The 5,948-nt window shown below is 39.9% G+C and overlaps 1 pseudogene; it reads right to left on the bottom strand.

Annotated features, from left to right (window-relative positions):
* The window catches only part of LOC137616034 (diuretic hormone receptor-like), a 125,849-nt pseudogene that overhangs the window by 113,748 nt on the left and 6,153 nt on the right, over positions 1 to 5,948 (bottom strand).

The following is a 5,948-nucleotide window of genomic DNA, read 5'->3' as shown; positions in this document are numbered from 1 at the left end:
AGAGAGAGAGAGAGAGAGAGAGAGAGAGAGTAGATCTTATTAGTTTTTCACTTTCCCTCTCTTCAAATGAGGATAAAGAGAGAATGTTTATAAGACTTGAGAGAGAGAGAGAGAGAGAGAGAGAGAGAGGAGAGAGAGAGAGAGAGAGAGAGAGAGAGAGAGAGAGAGAGATAGAGAAAATCTCATTAGGTTCTTCACTTTCCCTCTCTCTTTAAATGAGAATAAGGCAGGATATTTAAGACTTTATATATATATATATATATATATATATATATATATATATATATATATATATATATATATATATATATATATATATATATATATAAAGAGAGAGTTAGAGAGAGAGAGAGAGAGAGAGAGAGAGAGAGAGAGGAGAGAGAGAGAGAGAGAGAGAGGAGAGAGGAGCACATCTCCGACGAGTTGAAATCAATGCCCAAATGTATAGCTTTGTGAGACAGACGCCAGACGGGGGCCACCGAGAAAACCCCTGGAAGTGTGTTCCATAAATTCTTCTCTCTGATTTCCTCATTCCTTCTTGGCTTTAAACTTTCTTCTTCTTCTTCTTCTTCTTCTTCTTCTTCTTCTTCTTCTTCTTCTTTCTTTTCATCTGCTACTGCTCCTCCTTCTATTCTTCCTCTTCCTCTTCTACTGCTCCTCCTTTTCTTCTTCTTCCTCTTCTGCTACTGCTCCTCCTTCCCTGCTTTATCTTCCTCTTCCTCTTCTACTGCTCCTCCTTTCCTTCTTCTTCCTCTTCTGCTACTGTTCCTCCTTCTCTACTTTATCTTCCTCTTCCTCTGCTCCTCCTTCTCTTCTTCTTCCTCTTCTGCTACTGTTCCTCCTTCTCTACTTTATCTTCCTCTTCCTCTGCTCCTCCTTCTCTTCTTCTTCCTCTTCTGCTACTGCTCCTCCTTCTCTACTTTATCTTCCTCTTCTCTGCTCCTCCTTCTCTTCTTCTTCCTCTTCTGCTACTGCTCCTCCTTCTCTACTTTATCTTCCTCTTCCTCTGCTCCTCATTCTCTTCTTCTTCCTCTTCTGCTACTGCTCCTCCTTCCCTGCTTTATCTTCCTCTTCCTCTTCTACTGCTCCTCCTTTCCTTCTTCTTCCTCTTCTGCTACTGCTCCTCCTTCTCTTCTTTTATCTTCCTCTTCTACTGCTCCTCCTTTGCTTCTTCTTCCTCTTCTGCTACTGCTCCTCCTTCTCTTCTTTATCTTTCTCTTCCTCGTCTACTGCACCTCCTTCTCTTCTTTTTTCTCTTCCTCTGCTACTGCTCCTCATTTTCTTCTTTATCTTCCTCTTCCTCTTCTACTGCTCCTCCTCGTCCTTCTTCTTCCTCTCCTGCTACTGCTCCTCCTTCTCTTCTTTATCTTCCTTTTCCTTTTCTACTGCTCCTCCTTTTCTTCTTCTTCTCTTCTGCTACTGCTCCTCCTTCTCTTCTTTATCTTCCTCTTCCTCTTCTACTGCTCCTCCTTTTCTTCTTTTTCCTCTTTTGCTACTGCTCCTCCTCTTCTTTATCTTCCTTTTCCTCTTCTACTGCTCCTCCTTTTCTTCTTCTTCTTCCTCTTCTGCTACTGCCTCCTCTTCTCTATCTTCCTTTTTCCTCTTTTGCTACTGCTCCTTCTCTTCTTTATCTTCCTCTTCCTTGTCTACTGCTCCTCCTTTTCTTCTTCTTTCTCTTCTTCTGCTACTCTGCTCCTCCTTCTCTTCTTCTTTCTCTTCCTCTGCTACTGCTCCTCCTTCTCTTTTTTATCTTCCTCTTCCTCTTCTACCGTCCCCCCTCCTTCTCCTTCTTTTACTACTTCTCCTCCTTCTGTTTATCTTCCTTTCTCTTTGCTACTGCTACTCCTCCTTCTTTTCTTTCTGCTTTTCCTCTGCTACTACTCCTCTTTTTCCTTTTCCTCTGCTACTGCTCCTCCTCCTTCTCTTATTTTCTGCTTCTTCTCTGCTACTACTCCTTCCTTCTTTTCTTCTTTCTCTTCCTTTGTTACTGCTCCTCTTTTTCTTCCCCTTTCCTCTTTTACTACTACTCCTCTTCTTCATATCCCTTTGCGACAGCTCCTCCTTCTCTTCTTCTGCCTCTTACTCTACTACTGCTACTCCTCTTCTTCGTCTTCCTTTGCTACTGGTCCTCTTCCTCCTCTTCTTCTTCCTCTTCCATTGCTCCTCCTCCCCCCTTCTCTTCATTTCCCTTTGCTACTGCTCCTCCTTCTCTTCTTCTTTCTCTTCCTTTACTACAGCTACTTCTCTTTTTCACCTTCTGCTAGTACTTCTCTTCTCTTTCTTCTACTACTACTCCTCTTCTTTTTTCATCTTCTACTACTACTTCTCTTCTTTTCACTGCTACTTACTACTCCTCGTCGTCTTCCTCTTCCTTTTCTACAGCTACTCATCTTTTTCATCCTCTACTACTACTTCTCTTCTCTCTTTTCTACTACTTACTCCTCTTCTTCCTCTTCTACTACTACTTCTCCTTCCTTCTCTTCTACTACTTATCCTCCTCTTCTTCTTCCTCTTCCTTTTTCTACAGCTACTCCTTCTCTTTTTCATCTTCTACTACTACTTCTCTTCTCTCTTTTCTACTACTACTCCTCTTCTTCCTCTTCTACTACTACTTCTCTTCCTTCTCTTCTACTACTTATCCTCTCCTCTTCTTCTTCCTCTTCCTTTTCTACAGCTACTCCTTCTCTTTTTCATCTTCTACAACTACTTCTCTTCTCTCTTTTCTACTACTACTCCTCTTCTTCCTCTTCTACTACTACTTCTCTTCCTTCTCTTCTACTAATTATCCTCCTCTTCTTCTTCCTCTTCCTTTTCTACAGCTACTCCTTCTCTTTTTCATCTTCTACTACTACTTCTCTTCTCTCTCTTTTCTACTACTACTCCTCTTCTTCCTCTTCTACTACTACTTCTCTTCCTTCTCTTCTACTACTTATCCTCCTCTTCTTCTTCCTCTTCCTTTTCTACAGCTACTCCTTCTCTTTTTCATCTTCTACAACTACTTCTCTTCTTCCTCTTCGACTACTTATCCTCCTTTTCTTCTTCCACTTCCTCCGCTACTTCTCCTCCTTCTCCCTTTCCTTCTCCTCTTCCTCCTCTTCAGCCTTTGTACCCAGTACTTTTTATATCTAAGGCTTCATGTTCTACCTTTCACGGTCGATCGGGCTAAAAAATTGCCCAGGAACGACCAGATGCTCCTACCTTCTCCAGCGCAGAATTCAGATATATGAGGCTCTGTCCGAGTCACTTCCGTATCAGCATGACTCCACTTTCGTACTTTTGCGCTTGAAGAATTTTCTTGCAGTCACGTTATTTGCTTATGTTTACAATTATACTGATTAAGTTGGCCTGTTACACAGTATCGGTGTAATGAGTATGGTTGCTCTTAGTGGCTGTAAGGGCTAAACACATATTTATACACGCACACAGATATATTTAGTATGTATATATATATATATGTATATATATTATATATATATATATATATATATATATATATATATATATATATATATATATATATATATGTATGTGTGTGTGTGTGTGTTATGGTATTTGAATGTCAAAAAATTTCAATTACGATTAATCAGTATCTTGGCCATTGTACTTGTTTTAGTCTCTCTCTCTCTCTCTCTCTCTCTCTCTCTCTCTCTCTCTCTCTCTCTCTCTCTCTCTCTCTCTCTCTCTCTCTCTCTCTCAAGCAGGGTTGTGAGTGAAGGTAATTGTTTTCCATCGGCGCTGGGGCCTGTGAGATCATTCAGCATGCAACAGAAAAAAAAAAAACTCGTAACATTAAGAAATAAAAATTAAGAGAGGTTGGACAGGAAAATGGAAGAAACGAAGTTGGAAAAGAGAGGCCTAACTTGTCAAAATAGAAAAAAAAAACCTATATGGAAATTAGGCCTAATGCACGTGTAGCAAGAAACGCACATACAAATGAAGCAGGATGCCTCATCGACGTTTCCTTCAATAGTGGTAGTAGTAGTAGTAGTAGTAACAGTAATACTTACGTTGAGTACAGTCAGCGAGAGAGAGAGAGAGAGAGAGAGAGAGAGAGAGAGAGAGAGAGAGAGGAGAGAGAGAGAGAGAGAGAGAGAGAGAGTTATGAAATTATTCTAGTACTGACAAGAGTAATATCTTGACTTGTCAATTACTTCAGCACAAAGTAACAGTAATACTTACGTTGAGTACAGTCAGAGAGAGAGAGAGAGAGAGAGAGAGAGAGAGAGAGAGAGAGAGAGAGAGAGAGTTATGAAATTATTCTAGTACTGACAAGAGTAATATCTTGACTTGTCAATTACTTCAGCACAAAGTAACAGTAATACTTACGTTGAGTACAGTCAGAGAGAGAGAGAGAGAGGAGAGAGAGAGAGAGAGAGAGAGAGAGAGAGAGAGAGAGAGTTATGAAATTATTCTAGTACTGACAAGAGTAATATCTTGACTTGTCAATTACTTCAGCACAAAGTAACAGTAATACTTACGTTGAGTACAGTCAGAGAGAGAGAGAGAGAGAGAGAGAGAGAGAGAGAGAGAGAGAGAGAGAGGAGAGAGAGAGAGAGAGAGAGAGAGAGAGAGTTATGAAATTATTCTAGTACTGACAAGAGTAATATCTTGACTTGTCAATTACTTCAGCACAAAGTAACAGTAATACTTACGTTGAGTACAGTCAGAGAGAGAGAGAGAGAGAGAGAGAGAGAGAGAGAGAGAGAGAGAGAGAGAGAGAGAGAGAGAGAGAGAGAGAGAGAGAGAGAGAGAGTTATGAAATTATTCTAGTACTGACAAGAGTAATATCTTGACTTGTCAATTACTTCAGCACAAAGTAACAGTAATACTTACGTTGAGTACAGTCAGCGAGAGAGAGAGAGAGAGAGAGAGAGAGAGAGAGAGAGAGAGAGAGAGAGAGAGAGAGAGAGAGAGAGAGAGAGAGAGAGAGTTATGAAATTATTCTAGTACTGGCAAGAGTAATATCTTGACTTGTCAATTACTTCAGCACAAAGTAACAGTAATACTTACGTTGAGTACAGTCAGCGAGAGGAGAGAGAGAGAGAGAGAGAGAGAGAGAGAGAGAGAGAGAGAGAGAGAGAGAGAGAGTTATGAAATTATTCTAGTACTGACAAGAGTAATATCTTGACTTGCCAATTACTTCAGCACAAGGAAACGTAGGAGATACGTCACTTAGTGCAATTATGGATTACACGTAAAAAGTCGTTAAGTGTAACAAGCTAATTTTTTTTATGCCAAAATCAACCTTATCGACAAAACCCGTCGATTGTAAACACGCAATTGTCACTCTTTACTTTGCCCTTTATGTGTTGCAAAGAATTTGGTGGAAGACACAGTTTGTTATAATTGATGTCCCTCCGGCCAGAGTTTGCGAAGGCAGACTGCTACCAGGATCAGCTAGCCTACCTACAGACCAAAGGGCATCATCTGCAGTATATATATATATATATATATATATATATATATATATATATATATATATATATATATATATATATATATATATATATATATATATATATATATATATATATTACATCACCCACGAACGGCATTTAATACCGAATTCTATCTTGAGAATATATATCCACTTGGAATTCATTTTATGGTAACAGCTTCTGGCCGGGTGAAGATTCGAACCCCCACCTGTGGGCCGAAAACCATGCCAGCAACGGCTCTACTATGCCGTTGCTGGCTTGGTTTCCGGCCCACAGGTGGGGGTTCGAATCTCCACCCGGCCAGAAGCTGTTACCATAAAATGAATTCCAAGTGGATATATTTTCCCAAGATAGAATTCGGTATTAAATGCTGTTCGTGGGTGATATTTACATTGATTGAAATCACGTGTGCTTGTGATATATGTTCATATATATATGTATATAAACCTGTTTCTCTTAACAGTGGGTGGCTCCAAAGACAAATAACAATGACTACTGTAACATTCATTC

This window comes from Palaemon carinicauda, chromosome 22 (assembly GCF_036898095.1).
Source record: "Palaemon carinicauda isolate YSFRI2023 chromosome 22, ASM3689809v2, whole genome shotgun sequence".
In the NCBI taxonomy this organism is placed as follows: domain Eukaryota; kingdom Metazoa; phylum Arthropoda; class Malacostraca; order Decapoda; family Palaemonidae; genus Palaemon; species Palaemon carinicauda.
The sequence above is the reverse complement of the archived record's forward strand: the minus strand, read 5'-3'. Positions and strand labels throughout refer to the sequence as shown.